Below are 26794 nucleotides of genomic sequence, written 5' to 3' on the forward strand. Positions count from 1 at the left end.
ATAATCATTATTTGAGAGCTTTTGTCTACTATAGGATATAATTATTGTCTTTATGAATTCATTTGGTACATAGGTACAATGTATTCACTGGCAAACTCTAGATACTTTGAGGAACAAATAAACGAAGATGCAGATTACTTAGACATAGTATAACTACTATTGAGATGACAGTCTTGCCACTGGAAAAAGGCATAAGAAATTCAAAAGAACTGGGAAACAAAACCGCACTTCAAAACATCCATTATGTGAAAGCCTTGAGCTACAGCATCTATTTTTAATTACAATTACAGTTCCCATTTATCTATCAAGAATTGTGCTAGTCATTATACATAATTTATCTTATTTAATTCTCACAACAACCCTGTAGAGTAGATATTATTTCCTTTTGTGGATGAGAAAAATGAAGCTCGGAGGTATCAACACAACTCATAATTGGTGAAGTTGAATTCCAAACTCACATCTGTCTGCTTCCCAAGGTCACAACTGTGTTTCCTTACCTACTAATACAGGAGCTTGCCAGTCAATACATTTTCTGAAATATATCCTATTTTAAACATTCAAACCTGTGGAAATACTAAAGCAAGAATTATGGAAGGATTTCCAATCAAAGTAAACTCTTAAAGTGTAATAGAGAAAAATAGGGACAAGAGTTTCCAAGTAAAAACATTTCCCACTAACAAGCAAACACGAAGTTAACAAGGCAGGTTAGAAAGGTGATTGGCTAGTCAGAAACCACAAGGCCCAAACACACATTTTGATACCTGTATTCATTGAATGACACCCTCTGGACTATCCCTTTCTTGTAGTAGTATTCTATTATAAAGTTTTTAATTTCTGGCAACTATTGTTATCAGATCTAGTGTTCCTTTTTTTCCCTCATTTTTGCAACTATTCCCAGTGAAAATGTGAGTACCCTGCTTCACAAGCTCCAATAGAGTCATGTGTGAAGTTGTTTCACTCTCCCTTTTATGCAAGTCACTTTTCATTTGTCCTCAGTTTCTATAATTTATTTCTGATAGAGTTCACTTATAACACTGAGGAAAAATTGGTGATATACATAATTGGATAGTTTTTACTAGCCCAACTAACAAATAATAATCCCTAAAATTACACAAAAACAGTTTTCTGTTTTAAATAAAAATATTAAAAGACCTAGATTTTTAAGATGATATACAATGATATAGCTTTGAGTCAATTTGTGTCAAAATGGAAAGTAATACATAAAATCAATACAAATTAGACTAACAGACCATCTCAGCATTGAATTCAATATTACAGGAAGTTTACAAGCATATGCCTTTATTTTACTGTCTGTGTTCCCAAGGCCTCACATTTAACCATCTATAATTTGCTCATTAAGGCCCTGTCCAGTCTCTCCTGAGTGTCTGTGTAGCCTCGTCTATGCTGTAACCTTCCAGTTTAGGATTCCATCAAGGCTGGCTTTAACTGTCTTATTCTCCAGGTTTCCCTGTTAAATTTCTAGCTGATCTGCTAATCTATTGCTTACCCCAATCATTTGCCTCTGAGATCTCTATTGGTTTTGGCAATACCCCAGGTCATGTCATTTTTAGCATCCTTCTCCGAATAAAGTGAGTCTACTTCTGCTTTCTTGGTACCACTTGTGTCATGGATCTGGATCTGGGGGTTGGGGGTGGTTGAGAGTAGACTCTGACTAAAATGTCACAGACTCCCACTGTTCTTATTGAGGCTCAGTTTTCTTGAAGAAATGCTTCACATTTTGCTATACAACTTTGATCAATTTCAGATTCTTTAAATGGCTATTTTTGATAATTTTAGATGATTTAAATTTCATTTTGAAGAAAGTGAGAGGTGAAGCCAGCTGGACTTCTTGGCCGAGTGGGGACTTGGAGAACTTTTCTGTCTTATAAGAGGATTGTAAAATGTACCAATCAGCACTCTGTAGCTAGTGAGAGGTTTGTAAAATGTGCCAATCATCACTCTGTAAAAATGCAACAATCAGCGCTCTGTGGCTAGCTAGAGGTTTGTAAAATGGATCAATCAGCACCCAGTAAACTGGGCCAATAAGTGCTCTGTAAAATAGACCAATCAGCACTTGGTAAAATGGACCAATCAGCAGGATGTGAGTGGGGACAAATAAGGGAATAAAAGCTGGCCACCCCAGCCAGCAGCGGCAACCCGCTTGGGTCCCCTTCAATGCTGTGGAAGCTTTGTTCTTTTGCTCTTCACAATAAATCTTGCTGCTGCTCACTCTTCAGGTCCATGCCATCTTTAAGAGCTGTAACACTCACCGCGAAGGTCTGGGGCTCCATTCTTGAAGTCAGCAAGACCATGAACCCACCAGAAGGAACCAACTCTGGACATATCTTGGCGACCCAGATGGGACTATCTCCAAGCAGTGAGTACCGCTGGACCCCTTTCACTTGCTATTCTGTCCTATTTTTCCTTAGAATTCGGGGGCTAAACACTGGGAACCCATCGGCCAGTTAAAAGTGACTAGCGCAACCGCCAGACTAAAGACACGGGTGTCAGGCTTTCTAGGAAAGGGCTGTCTAACAACCCCTGACTCTTCAAAGTTGGGAGCATTGGTTTGTCTGGAACCAGCTTCTGCTTTTTCTGTACTTCTGGGCTAAGCCAAGGATTGACAGAGAGGAAAGCCATTCAGCTCCGGGGTCCCAACAAAGAGTCGGTTGACCCTGCAGCCATGAGCGGAACTGTCAAAGTCATGTCACCCAAGTGAGACTTGCCCATCTATCCTATCTATCCTGACCCTTGCCTCCTGGGTCCTAATGTGTGTCAGACAAGCTTCCTCCCACCTCTCTTCTCCGAGGCTAGTCCCGCTTCTAAAAACCACTCCCTGTTTCTGGTGCTTTTCTAGTTTCTCCTATAAGAATGATTTCTAGTATAAATTTCAGGACCCTGTTCATTTCTTTAGGGAGCCAGGCTCACCAATCAGAAAGACATAATTTTTGCCCAAAACCCCAGTTTGGAGGGGACTATCTGGAATTTTAGGATCCCTCCTCAGACTAGCAGGCCTAACAAAGGCTATTTCCAAAGCTAGGATATGGGGAGCCCCAGAAATGATATCCTTCCTATTTGTATGATGAGAAGTGAGGACAAAAGGTATCACTCTTGCAACCCTGGAGATCCCTTCCCTCCCTCAGGGTATGGCCCTCCACTCCATTTTTGAGGCATATCATCTTTATAGGACTGGGTAAAGTCCCAATACTAACAGGAGAAAATGCTTAGGACTCTAACAGGTTTTTGAGAATGTGTCAGTGAGGGCCACTAAATCCGACCTTTCTTGGTCCTCCTTGTTGTCTAGGAGGAAAACTAGTGTTTCTGCTGCTGTGTCAGTGAGTGCAACTATTCCAATCAGCAGGGTCCAGGGACCATTGCGGGTTCTTGGGCAAGGGGGGAACAACAAACAAACCAAAACCATGGGCAGTTTTTTTTCTTTCACATGGGAAACACTCAGGCATCAACAGGCTCACCCTTGAAATGCATCCTAAGCAATTGGGACCAATTTGACCAGCAAACCCTGAAAAATAGGCAGCTCACTTTTTTCTGCACTACAGCCTGGCCCCAATATTCTCTCTGATGGGGAAAAATGGCCACCTGAGGGAAGTATAAATTATAATACTATCCTGCATCTTGACCTTTTCTGTAAGAGGGAAGGCAAATGGAGTGAAATACCCTACGTCGAAGCTTTCTTTTCATTGAAAGAGAATCCACAACTATGCAAAGCTTGCAATTTACATCCCACAAGAGGACCTCTCAGCTCACCTCCATATCCTAGCCTCCCTATAGCTCCCCTTCCTATTAATGATAAGCCTCCTCTAATCTCCCTCACCCAGAAGGAAACAAGCAAAGAAATCTCCAAAGGACCACAAAAACTCCTGGGCTGTCAGTTATGTCCCCTTCAAGCTGTAGGGGGAGGGGAATTTGGCCCAACCCGGCTACATGTCCCCTTCTCCCTCTCTGATTTAAAACAGATCAAGGTAGATCTGGGAAAGTTTTCAGATGATCCTGATAGGTATATAGATGCTCTACAGGGTCTAGGGCAAACCTTCGACCTCACTTGGAGAGATGTCATGCTATTGTTAGATCAAACCCTGGCCTTTAATGAAAAGAATGCAGCTTTAGTTGCAGCCCAAGAGTTTGGAGATACCTGGAAAGGGACAAATTTCCTACCAGTCAGCAAGCCATCCCCATTATGGATCCCCACTGGGACCGCAACACAGATGATGGGAACTGGAGTTGCAAACATCTGTTGACCTGTGTTCTAGAAGGACTAAGGAGAATTAAGAAAAAGCCCATGAATTAGTCAATGATGTCCACCATAATTCAGGGAAAGGAAGAAAATCCTTCTGCCTTCCTCAAGCAGCTATGGGAGGCCTTAAGAAAATATACTCCCATGTAACCCGACTCCCTCAAGGGTCAATTGATCCTCAAAGATAAGTTTATTACCCAATAAGCTGCAGATATCAGGAGAAAGATCCAAAAGTGGTCCTTGGGCACTGAACAAAATCTGGAGGCATTATTAAACCTGGAAACCTCAGTGCTCTATAATAGGGACCAAGCGGAACAGGCCAAAAAGGAAAAGTGAGATCAGAGAAAGGCCACAGCCTTAGTCATGGCCCTCTGACAAACAAACTTTGGTGGTTCAGAGAAGACAGAAAATGGAACAGGCCAATCACCCAGTGGGGCTGGTTATCAATGTGGTTTGCAAGGACACTTTAAAAAAGTTTGTCCAACAAGACATAAGCTGCCCCCTCGCCCATGTCCATTATGCTGAGGCAATTATTGGAAGGCCCACTGCCCCACAGGACAAAGGTTCTCTTGGCCAGAAGCCCCCAACCAGATGATCCAAAAACAGGACTGAGGGTGCCCGGGGCAAGCGCCAGCTCATGTCATCAACCTCACTGAGCCCTGGGTATGTTTAACCATTGAGGGCAAGGAAATTGACTTCCTCCTGGACAGTGGTGCAGCTTTCTCAGTGTTAATCTCCTGCCCTGATGGCTGTCCTCAAAGTACGTTACCATCTGAGGAATCCTGGGACAGCCTGTAACCAGGTATGTCTCCCACCTCCTCAGTTGTAATTGGGAGACTTTGCTCTTTTCACATGCCTTTCCTGTTACGCCTAAAAATCCCACACCCTTATTAGGGAGGGACATATTAGCCAGAGCTGATCTACATGAATATGAGGAAAAAGTTACCCATTTGTTGTCCCCTACTTGAGGAGGGTATCAACCCTGAAGTCTGGGCATTGAAAGGACAACTCAGAAGGGCAAAAAAATGCCTGCCCAGTCCAAATCAGGCTAAAAGATCCCACCACTTTTCCTTATCAAAGGCAATATCCCTTAAGGCCTGAAGATCATAAAGGATTACAGGACATTGTTAGACATTTAAAAGCTCAAGGCTTAGTAAGAAAATGCAGCAGTCCCTGCAACACCCCAATTCTAGGAGTATAAAAACTAAATGGTCAGTGGAGACTAGTGCAAGATCTTAGACCCATCAATGAGGCAGTAATTCCTCTATATCCAGTTGCACCCAACCCCTATACCCTGCTCTGTGAAATACCAGAGAAAGCAGAATGGTTCACTGGTCTGGACCTCAAGAATGCCTTCTTTTGCATTCCCCTGCACTCTGACTCCCAGTTTCTCTTTGCCTTTGAGGAAAATCTCTTTCCCAGTGGAAAATCTGTGATCTGAGCAGTAGTCTTTATTTAAGTTCTGTTCTCAAAGTCTAACCTAGGCTGCATAGGGTCAGCTCAATGGATACACGAATAAAGGGTAAGTAAAGAATTTCAAAAGGGGGTCACTTTTCCAAACTTCTTTCTCTCCACAACCTCTCTGGTATTTTCTGGCACACTGGGATCATCTTTTTGGTTCTCTGGCCAGAAAGGTGGGACTTTACCCTGATCTTCTGCGTACTTTCCTACAACTCTAGGACAAACAATAAGAGGTCAGAAAGAAAGAAAAACAACATGGATATGCACAACACTCTTGGAACCACAGCTCTTCCAATTAGAAAGAAGGCTTCCCTCCTTTAGCGTTACAGGCTCTTGAAAGTCAAAATGATGCCTGTGCCATAATAGTGCTTGGTGGCTATGAAGAAGAGAATAAAGGAAAGACAAACAACAATGGGGAATGTACTTCAGAAGGTTGTCACCATTGATGTTCAAATTCTACTTACTCAACTCTGCCTATGCACATGCACACACACACACACACACACACTCAAAACATACCTAGAAACACATCAACATTGTTTGACAAGGTTTTATATAAGGTCTTCTTTATCCTTTTCCACTAGAGTTTAATCTGAGGACAGCATTGTCAATCCATAGGAAAAAAAAATTGTGAATGTAAGTGATCTCTTTTGGTTATGAGATTGGCAGATAGAAAACTTTCACTCCTTTTTACAGCATGCATGCCTAATTTTTCATGGAATTGGTGCCAATTTACTCATGAAAAGATAACTATACGAATCCTTCCTCCCCATCCCCTGTAGTGGAATGTATTCGCTCTAAATCATGATGTTCCTGCCAAAAAATATATTTTTCTGAGGTACGATTATTTACAAAATGTGTGATTGTAGCCTATAGCTTGAAAACCGTCATGTCACTTTCTTCTGTCTAGGTATTTCACAAATTAATCACTGTGAATAGTTTAACTCAGTGAATAGCCAGAATGCTGAATCTTTTGGGGGTTAGGCAACTCAGAAGGACTTGACATATTTTTTAGGCATGATGATTTCTGTAATAACTGATCCTATTATTTATAAGCTTTACAAGGCAGTGACATATCAATAAACAAATGCCTTAAAAATCAGTTTCCTTTGGATCCAGAATGTTTTTAACAATTTTCTATTAAAGAACATGGCATATACAAAATCTGTTTTATTGGTATTTTCAAATATGACTCCCAAGTTTCAGTATTTGCAGGACATTTGGAAATGTTTATAAGCAAAATTTTTGTGTCTCTAAATGAGCATAATAAAATCTAAAATAAAAACACACTTGTTGGCACAAAAGCTGTCATGTTTCATGTAGCTTTTCCTTTCCTAATTGGAAGAGAAAAATATAGAAATTGCAGGGTAGTTTGCATCCATCTTCATAAAAGGTGTTGAAGGAATAATTTTGGAAAATCAAGTTTATATACAGTTCTCTTTGTATTTAGCCTTTCTTGCACACATACACATGTTCATGATTATGGACTACTATTTGCCAATAGTAGAAAATATTGATTTGATTTACCTCATCTAAGAAAAAGAGAAAGAACTCTGACTGTGAATTATGATTAAAGTTGTGACTTGTTTTATATCCAATATAAAATTTACCTAAAATGTATTTCTTACTTCTTGATATAAAACTTTATGTTGTAAGCTTTATGGTAAATCTTATCAGAGAAACTGGGACACTTGGCAGAGATGGCTAGTGGCTTGTCCACTATCCATTCTTATGTTATTTCTTTTATTATGGATTCCCTATGTTCTTAGAAGATCACAACGAACCTAGCTAAAAATTTTCCATCATTAGGTAAGTCTTTTGTGAAAGCTCCTAAATATGTGTCTGGTAACAAATTCCTTCTTTTTCTCTTGCTAATTTCTCCCTTCATTCAGCATGAATTACACGCATAAATACTGGACCTCCAGCAATCATCTTGAGGGTGTGAAAAGAGCTTGCAGGTGCAAACTACATAATAAGAAAACACAACAGAAAGATGTAAGGAGCCATGGTCAATTAGGTCATCGTGAAACCACATTACAATGCTGGGCTGCCTATCACTGCAATTTTATTATGAAAAGGAGAAAACAATAAATTTTATTGAAGTTGTTTCTTTGTATCTCTGTTACTGTATCAGCCAAATTGATTTTCTAGCAGATACAAGATATGTAGTGTATATCAGTTGTTGTCTTTCTATAACAGTAATTTTCCTTTGGTGGAAAAGTTTGCTTCCACTATGCATGATTTTAATAAATATAATCTTTCTTTGGAGTCTGCCTTTCTTTCCATTATTGGTCAGCTCATAGTGTACATTTGAATTAAGCTCTGTAAAACAGCACAAGTCATCCTTACCCCCAGCCTAAATATTCATCTTGCAGTGAGCATGTGTATAAATTGTACCTGTTGAAAGATTGATCCTGTTGAAGGATCTGTGCACTTAGCATGAGAGAGAAAGAGAGAAAAAAAGTTATACTCTCTCCCATAGGTGGTGTTATGAAGAAAGATGGGGTCTACTAGGGGCCCTATTTCCTATCCAACATAGAGCAGATCTGAGAAAATGAAGTATACTCAGAAAGAAATCAGGTTTAAGATACTGGAAGAAAAAGGAGAGTTCTGGTATTTTTCAAGTCCTTAGTGCCAGTTGTCCCTGAAGCTGAATTACACTTCTTTACAATAGATCCCATCTTGTATTTCTTTTATCTAAGCTTCTTGGGATGCAGGTACTTATCATTCACTTTCAAAACATAATAACCTAGTAGACTAATTTGAATCATTGTCATTGTTCACATAGAATACAAATGCATGTTCATTTCGGTTTAGAGATTCCTTGATTTATAACTTAACTTGGACAATAAGTGATTGACTCTTAAATTAGCTCTTGCCAGGGGCCCTCATTGTTGAAAAAGTTTAAGATGTTGTTCATTCTTATTCACATTCTGAAGTCAGTATTTTAGCCCAAGTCTTATACTTTGTCTTGAATTTTGTATTCTTTCTCAATATCTGAATTTTGTTTGTTTGTGTGTTTACATTTTCTTCTTCACTGTGTGTTTGCTTCCTGGCAGTCTATCTACTTGACTCAATATGAAGGGGGAAGACACGTTCTCTCATTATTCTATATTTATTTACCTAACTAAAAATTCTTAGGTGTCAATGAAGGGACCAAATGAGGCAGGTGATTACAAATATGACCAAGACACAGTGATAGAGTGATTACTTTTAATGTGCTTAAAGACAAGTGCATACAGTTATGTAAAGATAAATGCCAATAAATACTGATGCTAGAAATAATTACAAGGAGCCATGAGGTATGAAAAAGGAAGTGGTCAATTTATCTTAGAATGGAGGAGTGTTCAGTAAAGACTTCAAACAAAATTCAAACTGGAACAAAATCTTCAAAGATCAGTGGAGATAAGTGGTTAAGGCAAATTGTTTTCTTCATAGAATTTTCAATAGTTTACCCAGTCTGAAGATTAGGGTAAATTTTGGGGATGGATGACAAATCAAGAAATAGCATTGGGTAACTAAGCAGCAGCAAGATCATAGACGCAGTGGTATACTTTGCCAAGAATGGATATTTCCCTATTAGGAACTATTGAATGGTTTCAACAAGTTGACCCTGATTACAATGTAGCTTAATTAAGTTACGTTTTATGAAAGCCAGAGTAAGAATGCACCAGTGGGGATGAGCAGAGTGGATAAATTTAAGAAACCATAAGGATACCAGAAAACCAGAAACTATAATACTTAGTAGACACATGTGGTTGATTAAACATGGCCACAGATTCTTTGCATCTGCTGAGAGTTGGAGTTTCCTGTCTTTCAATATGGGTTTATCTGTATGGCTGATTTGACTAAAAGAGTGCAGGGGACATGATACAATGTTATTTTCATACATAGGCCTCGGGGAAAATAATATGTTACTCCCTGATCCTTGGAACACCCTCTATGAAAGCACTGAGCTACCATGTAGGCAGTCCAACCACTCTAAAATCACAAAACATAGATGTTCTGATAGAAAATTCCATCAAGCCCAGTTTTGTAGCTGTGATAGTTAATACTGAGTGTCAACCTGAATGGATTGAAGGATGCAAAGCATTGATCCCGGATGTGTCAATGAGGATGTTGCCAAAGGAGATTAACATTTGAGTCAGTGGGCTGGGAAAGGCAGACCCACCCTTTATCTGGGTAGGCACCAACTGATAAGCTGCCAGCATGGCTAGATATAAGAAGCAGGTGGAAAACTGTGAAAAGACAAGACTAGCCTAGCCTCCTAGCCTACATATTTTTCCTATGCTGGATGCTTCCTGCCCTGGTGTATTGAACTCAAGTTCTTCAGTTTTGGGACTTGGACTGGCTCTCCTTACTCCTCAGTTTGGAGACAGCCTATTGTGGGACCTCATGATCCTGTGAGTTAATACTTAATAAATATATATATATGGAGAGAGAGAGAGGAGTTTTTGGTACGGGAGTGGTTCTAGAGGAACAGAATATTAAGAATGGAGTTCTTTCATTGGTTCTGGCGTTTTAGGAGTTGGCTGCTTAGACCCCAAAATGTTAAGGCCTCTACTTCTAATAGTATGGAGAACACTGATAGTCATTGGCATTAACTGTTTAGAGAGTTATGCAAAATAAATGCGTTTGACACTAGTGATTCACTGCTCATGAGTGGCAAGGAGTTTAGTGACTCCATACATAATAACTTTGACTATATTTGAAGAACCAAGGACCATAATGAAGCTGGTTGGTTGCTCCTAAGTTCAGTGGACAAAGTGATGAAAGACAATGATGAACTCAGTATTCCATCTCCTAGCTTCAGAAGCAGATGCTGAGCCTGACATCTGCTAAGATTGACCTGAGTGAGAGTTTTATCTCCTGTAGAGAAAGAGCTGAAATTATGGAAAAACAGACACAAGCGCTTATCATGCGAGTGGCTCACTGCAATGAAAGGTGCATGCACAGCTTCACCAGGTATCTACTGTTACAGTAAGGGCATTGATTGGAAAAGAATGGGACCCAGCAACTTGTAATGGGGATGTGTGGGAGGACCCTGCTGAAGCTGGGGACACTGAGTTTGTAACTCTGATGAACATTTTTTCCAGAAGAAACAGCTTCCCCATCCCCAGTAGTGGCAACATCCCCTCTTTGACCCATGCTGCCATCAACCTTCTCACCTTTGCCTGAGGAAATAAACCCTGTGCTGCCTGAGGCAACAGTGGTGGCCTTCTCTGAGGCAGTTGCCAGGAAAGATAATGTCAATTCTCCTCAAGAACCACCCACAACACCGCTGTTTGCTTCTAGACCTATAACTAAAGTCTCCACAGGCCCCAAGAGGTGAGTTTGAGAGTGTGACCCATGAGGAGGTGTGCTATACTAAAAAAGAACTGCTTGAGTTTTCTAATTTTGGACTGCTTCTGTTTCCCAGAAATCTGTAGAACAGGCATGGGAATGCATATTAAGGGTGTGGGATAATGGAGGAAGAACATAGAATTGGATCAGCCTGAATTTATTGATTTGCATCCACTATGTAGGGACTCTGCATTTAATGTTGCAGCATGGGGGGTTAAAAAGGTTCTAATAGTTTATATGCTTTGTTAGCTGAAATATGGATTAAAAGATGGCCCATTGTGAATGAGCTGGAAATGCCTGATCTCCCTTGGTTTAATGTAGAGGAAGGGATCCAAAGGCTTAGGGAAATTGGGATTTTAGAGTGGATTAGTCACCTTAGACCTACTCTTCCCAACTGGGAGGGTCCTGAAGATATATTCTTGACTAATGTCTTGCAAAATAGATGTATGAGGGTAGCACCTGCATCTTTAAAGAGCCCAGTAATTGCTCTTCTCTGTATGTCAAATCTAACAGTGGGAACTGTGGTCACTCAACCACAAAATTTAAATACAATGGGAATAATTAGATCCTGAGGTGGCAGGGACTAAGTGGCAGCACTCAACCATCAAAGGCATGGTGGGCATAGCTACCGTAATGGACAGCAGAGGCAAAGTGGGAATCAGAATAGTCTGATTTGTGTAGAGCTCTGGCATTAGCTAATTAATCACAGCATTCCTAGAAGTGAAATTGATAGGAAGCTGCATTCCTACTTAATTAATACAAGCAGAAAACTTCTAGGTCGAATGGACAAAAGACTAATTTGAATTATAAAAACAGAAAATCACAGCCCCTCAATCAATTTCCAGACTTGAGCCAGTTTACAGAGCCAGAACCCCTTGAATAAAGTGGAGACCGGGTCTCCTTAAGAAAGGACACCACTACATTACTAAAAATTTATGCTGTAAATCTTTCTCCCATCCTTCCTCAATGAGACCTCTGGCCTTTTACCAAAGAAACTGTCCATTAGAGAAAGGGCAAAGACATTTCAGGGACTACTGGACACTGGCTCTGAGCTGACATTGATTCCAGGGGACCCAAAACATCATTGTGGTCTTCCAGTTAAAGTAGGGGCTTACAGAGGTCCAATAATTCATAGAGTTTTAGCTCAGGTCCAACTTACAGTGTGTCCAGTGTACCCCTGGACTCATCCTGTGATTATTTCTCCAGTGCCAGAATGCATAATTGGCACAGACATACATAGCAGTTATAGAACCCCATATCGGCTCCCTGACTGGTAGGGTGAGGGGTACTATAGTGGGAAAGGCCACTTGGAAGCCATTAGACCTGCTTCTAGCTAGAAAAATAGTCAATCAGAACCAATATCTCATCCCTGGAGGGACTGCAGAGATTAGTGCCACCATCAAGGAATCAAAAGATGCAGGGGTGGTGATTCCCACCACTTCCCCATTCAACTCTCCTATTTTGCCTGTGCAGAAGACAGATGGATCTTGGAGAATAACAGTAGATTATTATTAGCTTAACCAAGTGGTGACTCCAATTGCAGCTGCTGTAGCATATGTGGTTTCATTGCTTGAGCAAATTAACACATCTCCTGGTACCTGGTATGCAGCCACTGACTTGGCAAATGTGTTTTTCACCATTCCTGTCCATGAGGACCACCAGAAGCAATCTGCCTTCAGCTGGCAAGACCAGAAATATACCTCTACTATCCTACCTCAGGAGTATATCAACTCTCTGGCTTTGTGTCATAATCTTATTCAGAGAGACCTCAATCCTTTTTTGCTTCTGCAACATATCACACTGGTCCTTCACATTGATGACATTATGCTGACTGGATCCAGTGAGCGAGAAGTAGCAAACACTGGACTTACTGATGAGACATTTGCATGCCACAGGATGGAAAATAAATCTGAATAAAATTCAGGGATCTTCTACCTCAGTAAAATTTCTGGGGGTACAGTTGTGTGGGGCCTTTTGAGAAACTCCTTCTAAGGTAAAGGATAAGTTGCTGCATTTGGCCCCTCCAACAACCAAGAAACAGGCATAAAGCCCTGTGAACCTGTTTGGATTTTGGAGGCAACACATTCCTCATCTTGTGTTACTCCAGCCTATTTATTGAGTGACCCAAAAGGCTGCCAGTTTTAGTGGAGTCCAGAACAGGAGAAGGCTCTGCAATAGGTCCAGGCTGTTGTGCAAGCTGCTCTGCCACTTGGGCCATACGATCCAGCAGATCTAATGGTGCTTCAGGTGTCAGTGGCAGATAATGAAGCTGTTTGGGGCCTTTGGCAGACCCTCACTGGTGAATCACAGAGAAGGCCTCTAGGATTTTGGAGCAAGGCCCTGCCATATTTTGCAGATAGCTTCTCACCTTTTGAGAGACAGCGCTTGGCCTGTTACTGGGTTTTGGTGGAAACTGAACATTTGACTATGGGTCATCAAGTCACCATGTGACCTGAACTGCCTATCATGAACTGGGAGCTTTCTGACCAATCTCACCATGAAGTGGGTTGTGCACAGCAGCATTCCATCATCAGATGTAAGTGGTATATACGTGATTGGGCTCGAGCAGGTCCTGAAGGTACAAATAAGTTACATGAGGAAGTGGTTCAAATGCCCATGGTCTCCACTCTTGTCATCCTGCCTTCTCTCCCCCAGCCTGCACCGATGGCATCATGGGGAGTTCCCTATGATCAGTTGACAGAGGAAGAGAAGACTAGGGCCTGGTTCACAGATGGTTCTGCATGATCTTCAGGCAACACCCAAAAGTCAACAGCTGTACCACTATAGCCTCTTTCTAGGACATCCTTGAAGGACAGCAGTGAAGGAAAACCTCCCCAGTGGGCAGAACCTCAAGCAGTGCTCCTGGTTGCGCACTTTGCATGGGAGGAGAAATGGCCAGATGTGTGATCATATACTAATTCATGGGCTGCAGCCGGTGGTTTGGCTGGATGGTCAGGGACTCGGAAGAAGCATGATTAGAAAATTGGTGATAAAGAAATTTGGGAAAGACGTATGTGGATGGATCTCACTGAGTGGTCAAAAACTGTGAAGATGTTTGTATTCTATGTGAGTGCTCACCAATGTGTGACCTCAGCAGATAAGGATTTTAATAATCAAGTGGATATGATGACCAGTTCTGTGGACAGCACTCAGCCTCTTTCTCCAGCCACCCCTGTCATTGCCCAATGGGCCCATGAACAGAGTGGCCATAGTGGCAAGGATGGAGGTTACAAATGGCCTCAGGAACATGGACTTCCACTCATCAAGGCTGACCTGGCTACAGCCACTGCTAAGTGCCCAATTTGCAAGCAGCAGAGACCAACATTGAGCTCTCATTATGGCAACAGTCCTTGGGGTGATCAGCCAGCTACCTAGTGGCAGGTTGTTATATTGGACATCTTTTCTTATAAAAAGGGCAGAGGTTTGTCCTCACTGAAATAGACACTTACTCTGGATATGGGTTTGCTTATCCTGCATGCAATGTTTCTGCCAAGACTACCATCCATGGACTCACAGAATGCCTTATCCACCATCATGGTATTCCATACAGCATTGCTTCTAACGAAGGCACTCACTTTACAGCTAAAGAAGTGCAGCAGTGGGCTCATGCTCATGGAATTCAGTGGTCTTACCATGTTCCACATCACCCTGAAGCATCTGGATTGATAGAATGGTGGAATGACCTTTTGAAGTCACAATTATTGTGCCAATTAGGTAAAAATACTTTGCAGGTCTGGGGCAAAATTCTGCAGAAGGCCATATATACTCTGCATCAGCATCCAATATATGGTACTGTTTCTCCCATCATTGGATTCATGGGTCCAGGAATCAAGGGATGGAAGTGGAAGTGGCACCACTCACCATTGCCCCTAGTGATCCACTAGCAAAATTTTTGATTCCGGTTCCCATGGCATTACTTTCTGCTGGCCTAGAGGTGTTAGTTCCAGATGGAGGAATGCTGCCACCAGGAGACACAGTGATTCCATTAAACTGGAAGTTAAGATTGCCACCTGGACACTTTGGGCTCCTCCTATTAAACATAAGGGTATAAGTCAACAGGCTAAGAAGGGAGTTACAGTCCTAGCCGGGGTGATTGACCCAGACTATCAAGATTAAATCAGCCTACTACTCCGCAATGGAGGTTAGGATGAGTATGCATAGAATATAGGCGATCCATTAGGGGTCTCTTAGTATTACCATTCCCCATGATTAAGGTCAATGGGAAACTACAACAGCCCAATTCAGGCAGGACTACAAATGTCCTAGACCTTTCAGGAATGAAGGTTTGGGTACTCCACCAGGAAAAAAAAAAACATGACCTGCTGAGATACTAGCTGAAGGCAAAGGGAGTACAGAATGGGTAGTAGAAGAAGGTAGTCATCATTACCAGCTGCAGAAACGAGGACTGTACACATTAAGAATATTTCCTCCTTCTTTTGTGAAAACATGTTTGTGCATGTTTACACTTGTACTAAGAAAATATCTTCATTTTATTTCCTTTCGCCATTATCATATGACATAAGATTTATTGACTTCTTATCAGCATTTAAGTATTGTTAACTTTATGTAACAAAAAGTTGGGGACTGGTACATTTCTGGTTGTATGAAGGACAGTTTTATTATGTTAGGTGTAATTATGATCTTATTATTCACCGTATTTGAAGATTATTTATGATCCCAGAAGATGTGTATGGGTTTAAGTTGACAAGGGGTGGACTTGTGATGGTTAATACTGAGTGTCAACTTGATTGGATTGAAAGATACAAAATATTGATCCTGGATGCTTCTGTGAGGGTGTTGCCAAAGGAGATTAACATTTGAGTCAGTGATCTAAGAAAGGCAGATCCACCCTTAATCTGGGTGGGCACCATCTGATCAGCTGCCACCATGGCTAGAATATGAAAAGCAGGCAGAAAAATGTGAAAAGATGAGACTGGTCTAGCCTCCCATTCTATCTCTTTCTCCTGTGCTGGATGCTTCCTGCCCTGGAACATCGGACTCCAAGTTCTTCAGTTTTGGGACTCAAACTGGCTCTCCTAACTCCTCAGTTTGCAGACAGCCTATTGTGGAACCTTGTGATCATGTGAGTTAATACTTAATAAACTCCCCTTTATATATATACACATATATATATACACACATATATACACACACATGTATATATACATATATACATATATACACACATATACATATATACATATGTGTATATATACAGACATATATATACATATATACATTATATATACAGATATATACACACGTATATATGTATAAAGCACAGAACTCCCCTTATACATAATTTATATATATATAAAATATATATAAAGGACAGAACTAATAGCAAATACATATATATTTTTTTTCTCTAGAGAGGGACAGAACTAATATATATAAAGCACAGAACTAATATATATAAAGCACAGAACTAATAACTATCATATATATTTATATATTATATATAAATAAATATAAATATAAATATATATATATGTTCTGTGCCTCTAGAGAACTCTAATACACAGACTTTAAAGACTAGAACATTTAAAAGTCACTGCATATATTGGAAAAGCAAGGACATCACATTCAATACGATCACAAGTTATACAATGAAACAGGAAAGTTTCACACACACACACACACACACACACACACAGAAACATTCCCCAAGAAGAAATAGATGGCAGATCTAGCATACAATGACTTTTAAATAGCTGTCTTAAAAGTGTCCAAAGAACTAAAGGAAAATGCAACGGAAGTCAAGACAATAATATATGAACAACATGAAAATATCAATAAAAGAAAAAGAAGAAACCAAAAACAAATAATAGTGTTAAAGAGCATAATTGAAATAATAAATTCACTAGAGGGATTCAAAGGCTGCTGTTAGCATACAGATAAGGAATTAGTGTACTTGATGATAGAACAGTTGAAATTATTGAGTGTAAGGAATATATGGGAAAAAAATTGTAGAAAAGTGAACAGAGTCTAAGAAACTTGTGGAATATCATCAAGCATAATTGATGTGATGCACATTGAGGGAATTCCAGTAGGAAAAGAGAGAGATAAAGAGACATAGAGATTATTAAATAATGGCTCAAAACTTTCCAACTTTGATGATAGACATAAATATCAAAGAAGAACACACACACACCAGAACAAAATTAGACACACCGAAAGGAGGCCCATTCTGAAACATTATAATCAAAAGGGAAAACCTTGAAAACACAGAGAAATAAGTGACTCACCACATACAACTGACATTCAATAAGATTATAACAGATTTTTTTAATACAAACTTGGAAGGCCAGAAAGCAGTGGGCTAATATATTTAAAGTGCTAACAGAAAAAAAAAGTCAACCTAAAATGCTACTTTTGATAAAACCGTATGTTGAAAGTGATGGAAAAATTATGACATTCCCAAACAAATAAAGGCTAATGTAGTTTATTACTACAGGATTTGTCCTGAAAAAAGTGCTAGAGTTCTACAAGTTGAAATAAAAGGATGTTAGACAGCAATTCAAAGAAATATGAAGAATAAAACATAAGTAAAGGTAAATACATGGGTATGTATAAAAACTAGTATTACTTTAGCATAATTTGTAACTTCACCTTTTGTTTTCCACGTGATCTAAGAGATTAACATATTAAGTATAATTATTAGGCTAAAAGCTAGTATTAGTGTAACTTTGGTTTATAACTCTATATTTTGCTTTCTACATAAGTTACTAATGCATTTAAAATAATTAATTTATGTTTCAAAACATGTTTACGTTTTGTGACATGAATAACTGAAATTTTGTGACATCAATAACTGAAAGGGTCAAGGATAGAACTGTTAAGGGCCAGAGATTTTGCATGTTATAGGTAAGCTGGTATAAATCCAAATTAGAGTATTGTAACTTCTGTATTTTAATGTAGTCTTAATGTTAACCACAAAAAATAGTTATATATAGCATATATACAAAAGCAAATGATAAGTGAATTGAAACCTTTCACTACAAAAAAATTAAGCATAAAATAACACATTAATGCAGAAAAGGAGAAATAAAAAAGCTGTAAGACATATAGAAAACAAATACCAAACATGAAATAAGTAAATCTCTTATTATCAATCATTACATTACATGTAAATGGATTAAACCTTCCAACTAAAAGACAGAAATTGGCAGGAAAAAGAATAAAAAAAATACGGCCCAATTCCATGCTATTTACAGGGACTTCCATTAGATCAAAAAACACAGGTTGAAAGTGAAAGAATAGAAAAAATATTCTGTTTTAATAGTAACCAAAATGGAATGAGGGTAACTATGCTAACATCAGATGGAAAAAAAACTTTTAATGAAAAAAGTGTGCAATAGACAAAGAAGTCATTGCATATTAATTAATGGTTTGATAAGATAAGAATAGGTAACAATTATGAACATTCATATACACTCATGTATCTGATAATGTATCATCAAAAAATGTGAAACAAAAATTGACAGAATTACTGTGAGAAAAAGACTGTTGTACAATAATATTTGGAGATGTCAGTACCCCACTTTCAATAATAGGCCAGACAAAAGATAAGAAAATAATAGAGAACTTAAACAACATAGTAAACCAACTAGATCTAGCAGACACATATAGAACACTCTACTCAAGAACAACAGAATATCCATTATTCTCAAGTGCATATAAGTCATTTTCCAGGATAGACTATATGTTAGACCACAAATTAATTCTTAATATATTTAGATATATAGATATATATATAATAAAGTATAATTTCTAATCATAAAGGATAAAGTTAAAAACAACAGAAGAAAAACTGGAAAATTCACAAATTTAATATTAAATATTAAACAATACACCCTTAAACAACCAATGGATAAAAAAATTACAGGACATGTAGACATTACTACAATAGAGATAAATGAGAATGGAAACACAACATATGAGAATTTATGGAATACAACAGAAGCAGTGCTGAGAGAGAAAACCATAATTATAAATGCTTACATTAAATTACATTTTAAAAGAAAGATCTCAAATCAAAAAAGAAACCAGAAGAAAAATTGAAACCCAAAGCTACCAGAAGAAAGTGAATGATAATGAATAAGCAGAGATAAATGAAATAGAAAGTAGAAAACTACAGAGAAATTTTCTTTAAAGCTGCTTCTTCAAAAAGATAAATAGAATTTACAGCCATTTAAGAAGATTTACTAAGAAAAAAGAAAACTTAAAATACTAAAATCAGAAATGACAGTGGGGACATTCCTACTGAATCTACAGAAATTAAATGGATTATATGAACAACTATCTACCAAAAAATCGGATAACCTAGATTAAATGGAAAAAATTACAGAAACACAAAACTTGCCAATACTGAAATAAAAAATGAAAACTCTAAGTAGACTTATAGCTAGTAAGAAGACTGAATCAGTAACCAATAATTTTCTGACCAATAAAAGCCCTGGACCTATTACCTTCACTTGTGGGTTCTACCAAACATTTAAAGAATAACTAACTGCTTTCTCAAACTTTTTCAGGAATTTCAAGATGTGGGAACGTAAACACTTTCTGACTCATTATATGAAGCCAGCACTGTCTTGATACCAAAGCTATAGAAAAATAGTACACAGGGAAAAATAAACTAAGTAAACACCCCCCAAAACTGCAGAACAATATACTTTATACTCATTGATTAAAATATTCTTATCAAAATACTAGCAATCCAAGTTCATCAGTATATTAAAAAGATTACAAATCATGATGAGTGGGATCTATTCGTGTAATGTAAGGATGGTGCAAACTATGAAAATCAATTAACATAACATACCACATTAACAGAATGAAGAACAAAATCCACATAATAATTCCACTGATGCAGAGTAATCATTAGACAAAATTCAACATCCCTTTTCAGGAAAAATAAAATGGTTAATAAACTAGGAACAGCAGTAAGCTAACTCAACATAATAAAAATTATATATAAAAGCCAGTAATCAAGATCACACTCAATGATGAAAGACTAAGAGCTTTTTCTCCAAGATCACAAATGAGACAAGGCTACCTGATTTTACCACTTCTATTTAGCACAGTACTAGAAGCTCTAGCCAGAGCCAATAGTCAAAATAAATAAATAAATAAATAAAATAAAATAAAGAAAGAAAGAAAAAGAAAGAAAGACAGAAAGAAAGAAAGAAAGAAAGAAAAAGAAAGAAAGAAAGAAAAAGAAAAGAAAGAAAGAAAGGAAATACAAACTGGAAAGGAATAAGAATTACCTCTATTCTCAGATAATATAATCTTATATGTAGAAAACCCTAAACATTCCACCAAAAAAAACCCTGTCAGAATAAATAAATTTAACAAAGTAGCAGGTTACACAGTCAAAATGCAAAATTAGTTGCATTTTTATACACTAATATGAACAATTTGACAAAGAAGTAAAGAAAGCAATTCCATTTACAATAGCATCAATAAGAATAAAATACTTAAGAATTAACGAATATAGTGAAAGATCTGTACAATAAAAATTTTAAAACATTGCTAAAAGAAATTAAATAAGACATAAACAAATGGAAAGACATTCCATGTCCATGGATTGGAAAACTTAATATTGTTAAAATTTCAATACTACCCAAAGTTAACCACAGATTAATTGCAATCTCTGTCAAAATTCAAATGGTGTGGAATTTTTTGTGGAAATAGAAAAATCTATCCTAAAATTCATATTTAATCTCAAGAGAACCCAAATAGCCCAAACAATTTTGAAAAAGAACAAAAGTCCAAGATCACACTTCTAGATTTTAAAATTTTTTTCAAAGTTACAATAATAAAAACAGCATTGTACTGGAATAAAGACAGATATATAGATAAATAGAATAGATGGAGAGCAAGAAATAAACAATCACATATATGGTCAAATGACTTTTATTAATTTTTTAATTTAACTCTTTTTTTTTTGAGACAGTTCTCACTCTGTTGCCTAGGCTGGAGTGCAGTGACGCAATCTTGGCTAACTGCAACCTCCACCTCCTGGGCTTAGGGAATCCACTCATCTCAGCCTCCTCAGTTTCTGGCCACCACAATGGTGGGAATGTTGGTGAAAATGTAAAATGGTACAGCCCCTGTAGAAAACAGCATGGCGGCTCTTCATAAAGCAAAAATATAATTACCATATGATCCAGTTCTTCCACTTCTGGATATATACCCACAATAATTTGAAGCAGAATCTTGAAGAGTTATTAGTACAATCATGTTCATAGTAGCACTATTCACAATAACTAAAGGATGGAAACAACCCAAGTGTCCGTGGACAGATGGATGGATAAGCAAAATGTTGTATACACACACAGTGGAATATTTATTCCTCCTCAAAGGTAAGGATTATTTGACATATGTTACTACATGAACGAACTTTGAGGATATTATTCTAAGTGAAATAAGCCAGTCATGAAAGTTCACATACTGTATGTTTTCACTTTATGAGGGCACCTAGAGTAGTCAAAAGTTATAGAAACAAATAGTAGAGTGGTCATTGCCAGTGGCTGTTGGGAGAGGAATGGGAGTTATTGTCTAATAGGTATAGAGTTTCAGTTTTATGAGATGAAGAGTACTGGAGAAGGATGGTGGCAATGATGTACAACAATGTGATTGTACTAAATTCCAATGAACTACACTATTAAAATGATTAGGATAGTAAATTTTATTTTATGTATATTTTATCACATAAAAATTTGAAAATATTTTCCATAAAAATGCAAATTGTCAAGCATAGCCAAGAAAATCTGAAAAAAAGAAGCTAGAGACACCACCAGATGAATTTAAAGCTGTAATCATTAAAGAATGAGATACCTGTGCAAACAAAGAAATAGATCAATGGAAGGAAATACAGAGTTCAGAAGCAGACTTTATATATACATTGATATGTTTTATGAGAAAAGTGATGCTGCAATACATTAGAAAGAAGGTAATTATTTCAATAATAACCTGTGCTGATTGTTTTCTATATGGGGACAAAACATATCAAACCCCTATCTCACACCATACACAAAAATAAATCCAAATAGATTGTGTATTAAGTGTAAACCTTACATAATAAAGTCTAGTAAACAACTGGAAACATATCTTCCTAAGTCCTTGAGAAGACAGATATCTTAAAATTGACAAGATGTTGTAAATATACAATCTTAAAAAATGGATAAATCGATCTATTTTATAATTTACAACTTACACTTATCAAATGTCAAAGAAGAATTTATTATAATTTACAACTTTTACTTACCAAATGTCAATGAAGAGAGAATTGGGGATAGTTTCTTCTCCAATCACATTTACCTGAGAAAGGAACAAATAAAGGACTCCTGCAAATTTGTAAGAGAAACATAGATAACCCAACAGAAAAATAAAGATTTTAACAGACACTTCCTGAAATGATATTCAAATCCCCATATTAACATATAAAATAGATGCCCAACTTCATTAACCATTTTAGAAATGAAAGTTAAAGTTAAACTGAAATACTAATGTAAACCAACTAGAATCACTAGACTGCAAAATGTGGAACAGTTCAAGTATTGTTGAAAACATATAGCAGCTGGTACACATTTTTAAAAACTCTTAGGATCTGCTAAAATTGAACATATACTGAGTCCATGATTCAAAATTTCCCCTATAAGGTATAGTACCAACAGAATATATTCATATTTTCAGTAAAAAACATGTATCAAAATGTGCATAGAAGCCAATTCACAGAGCTGTATACCTTTCTGTGTTTATATTATTATTCAATAATAAATAAAATTCTCTGGTGAAACTCCAGAATGTCCTAACTTGTGAATACATCTTGCATGAGCCTTACTTTTCTGACCATCTCTTAATCCTATAGACACATTTCCTGTCTCTTCCTTTCCCCATCTTATTATTCTGTATTCGTGGAATTCTATACTCTAGCAATAGTGAATTTCTTATATTTCCCCAAATGAATTATGCTATAGTATTTGCTAAATTATATTTACACGCTCAACTTTTCCTATTACTCTTCACACTTTCATTCCACCTCATCTTTCTAACTGCTGTCTTCCAAATTCGTTATTTGCTTTAATATTTTAACCTGCACTCTTCTGATAAATTTTCCTTCACATCTTTTCACACGGTCTCACTCAAATATAAGCATGTACTGTTCCTATGCCTATCTCTGTCACCTTTTGTACATAAATACCACAACACTCATCATGGCTTAGTGTCTCATTTATGTGTACAAATGTTTTCTATCAGAACATAAATCAATTGAGGGAATGTTGGGGGAAGAGTTCATGGACACATGTATGTATTTTTGGACCACCAGTCCATTGTCCTATATCTGTTAAAAATAGTTATTAAATAGATATTTGCTCAATGAGCAAGTGAATTATTAAAAGATGCATTTCCTTAACTAAGGAATAGAATTGGTTATTTCAATATAATTTTTACTCTGTCTAGGAAATGTATGAATCTTTTTTTTTTTTTTCGAGATGGAGTCTCGCTCTGTTGCCCAGGCTGGAGTGCAATGGCATGATCTTGGTCCCCTGAAACCTTCGCCTTCTGGGTCAAGCGATTCTCCTGCCTCAGCCTCCCAAATAGCTGGGGTTACAAGCCCGTGCCACCACACCCAGCTAATTTTTGTATTTTTTTTTTTTTTAGTAGAGATGGGGTTTCACCATGTTGGCCAGGCTGATCTTGAATTCCTGGCCTCAGGTGATCCACCCCCCTCTGCCTCCCAAAGTGCTGGGATTACAGGTGTGAGCCGCCATGCCCGGTGGGAAATGCATGAATCTTATCCTTCGATTCAAAACAATACATGATCCAGAATTAAATTAGAACAACAATTTCAATATGCTGCTCAGAGACTCCTGGGGGTCTGTAAGACTAAAACAATTCTCATAATAATACTAAGACATCATTGCCTTTTTTATTCTTATTATTTCACAAGTAGAGTTTTCCAGATTGTATACTCCTGAGATTTGTAAAAATGTGAAATAATGCCAATTTTATCCTTGATATTTTTGTTCTTGAAAATATGGTCATTTTTATGAAACTACATTATTTAGACTTATATGTAATAGACTTCTTATTTTTAATTGAATTAACTTTTAAAAATTGATCTATTTTATAATTTACTAAAGCCGTTTTAATTTCAATGGAGAAAATATTGATAAAACCCACAAAAACTAAAGTAGGATCTTCAACAAAAGTGTAATCAAGTTCTTAGACTGCTAATCTAGAAAATTCAATTAACACTCAGGGCTCTGATTTGATGTACTTACTTCAGTAATATGAAGTTTAGTGATAACTTTCTGTAAATATGTCCATTGTGTTACTTGGAAGGGAAAAGGTAGACATTTTCCTGAGGAGATATTTACTTTACAATAATAACTTTTAAAAAATACTACTGAACAAAATAATATTTTCAAACACAAAGAAACATGGAAATAAGTTTACATGATCCTCTAGAAAGTGCATTTACAGCTATATAACACAAAATGATTTTGTCCTCTGTTTTTCCCTAATTTTGTTGATAATTTGAATATGCATAAGAACAATATTGGTTATGTTATTTTACACGAGTTGCTCTGAAGTGTGTTGAAGATATGTTTTATGTGCTACATGCATGGAAATTGTCATTTTTTGTGTTTCAGGTTAACTCTGCTATATCTGTAAAGCCCTTTGAACTTTCATGTGAAGGTATTCTTCTATTCTGTTAAATATAGAAAAAGAATTTCTTTCACAGTTCTGTTTACACACAATAATACAAATTGACCATTATTTTCTGAGTATTTTGAGAATTACCCAATTTAATGTTAGTTATTGCTGTTTCAATGACTACTAGCTCTTTGATTCTATAATCATAAAATATAGTACACTTTAATATTGATTTCTTGCCAAGGTGAATAATAAAATCTTATTTTTAGAGTTATGTTTTAAGTAATTATATTATTGTGAACCACAACTTGTGTTTATACATGAAGGCTGAACATTCTAGTAATTTCATGACCTATTTTTCCACTTTATCATAAATTTTGGGAAAATTATCTTTATTAAATTTTCTACCTTCCAGTACACTCTTTAGTTTAAGTAGCATAACAGCTTATTTCCTTTTAATATATAGTAGATTTGAATTTTAAAATTATTCAGGTTTGTGGGAATTGAACAATGAGAACACATGGACACAGAAAGGTGAACATCACACATCGGGGCCTGTTGTGGGGTGGGGGAAGGGGGGAGGGATAGCATTAGGAGATATACCTAACGTTAAATGACGAGTTAATGGGTGCAGCACACCAACATGGCACATGTATACACATGTAACAAACCTGCATGTTGTGCACATGTACCCTAAAACTTAAAGTATAATAAAAATGAATAAATAAATAAATAAAATTATTCAGGTTTCAGAGATAGAGCAAAAATAAATGCAGAAGAAATTATACAAATTTGTCTGTTGAACTTTGAATCTTGTGTTGTCTTTTTCAAATATTATTTTTAGAGTTAATAATAAAAATTTCTAAAGCACATCACAGTAGGAATAATGATACAATGAGTTTTACATGTCTTTTCCCCGATTTAACATTTACAACAATTCTGCCACATTGTCTTCCATAATTTTCTTTGTCTTTTCTTCTTTGTTGGAGTTTGTACAATCAGAACTTAAAAAAAGTTAATGCCCATAAAAATTACTTGAGGATTCTCTTAGAATGAAAATTATGATTCAATATATCTGTGGTGGATATCGAGATTCTGCATTTCTAATAAGTCTACAAGTAGGGCTGATACTACTCGTCTAAAAACCATATTTTAGCATATTTATAAAACATACATCAGATAATATGCTTTGTCACCTCTACCTAGTTCACTATGCATCTCTAAAAATGTGAACATTTTCTTACACAACCATGTGCTATTCACACACTAGTAAATTAACACAAGAACAGAAAACCAAATACTGCATGTTCTCACTTATACGTGGGAGCTAAGTGATGGGAACACATGGACACACAGAAGGAAAAAGCACACACTGAGGCCTTTCAGAGGGTGGAGGTTGGGAGGAGAGAGACGATCAGGAAAAATAACTAATGGGTACCTGAGTAATGAAATAATCTGTACAACAAACCCCAATGACACAAACTTACCTATGTAAGAAACCTGCACTTGTACCCCAAACTTAAAACAAAAGCTTAAAAAACCCTAAAAATAATTCCTTAGTATCATCTAATTTCAAGCCCATAATCATATTCACCCAATTATCTTAATAATTTAGTTTTCTCAATTTGTTCAAACTAAACTTAGGACAACACAACACATAATTTGTTTTACTTCTCGAGTTTTTCTTGATATAGGGCAGTCTCTCCATTCATTTTACCTAATTCTGAAATCCACCGACTGGTGGCGGTCATCCTATGGAATAGAACACCGTATGAGTTTCTCTATTAGCTTTATTTTGGTGTCCACTAGCTTGTCCTTCTATACCCACTCAGACTTACGAGAAAACAGAGGAATTTCATTTCCCTGCTTCTTCCTTGTCCTGGTAGGTGTGCTTTCTCCAGTCCATTTTTTTCAGTGCGATAAGCTTTTTTTTTGTGGGGTTCTCATTTCCAAATACTTGCACATGTAACCCTAGGCCATATCTCCTGTCCCTGCCTGAGGCTTCAGAATCTTGAGGTCCGCAAGTGTTCACAGGTCAGAATTGGCTTCATTTACCACAGACTGAATTGT

General features: G+C 37.1%; 1 pseudogene; it reads left to right on the forward strand.

Moving 5' to 3' along the window:
- The first annotated feature begins 10859 nt into the window (after positions 1 to 10859).
- On the forward strand, positions 10860 to 19654 carry LOC134739969 (uncharacterized; annotated as a pseudogene).
- Positions 19655 to 26794: the final 7140 nt, after the last annotated feature.

Source organism: Pongo pygmaeus, chromosome 7 (assembly GCF_028885625.2).
Source record: "Pongo pygmaeus isolate AG05252 chromosome 7, NHGRI_mPonPyg2-v2.0_pri, whole genome shotgun sequence".
In the NCBI taxonomy this organism is placed as follows: Eukaryota; Metazoa; Chordata; class Mammalia; order Primates; family Hominidae; genus Pongo; species Pongo pygmaeus.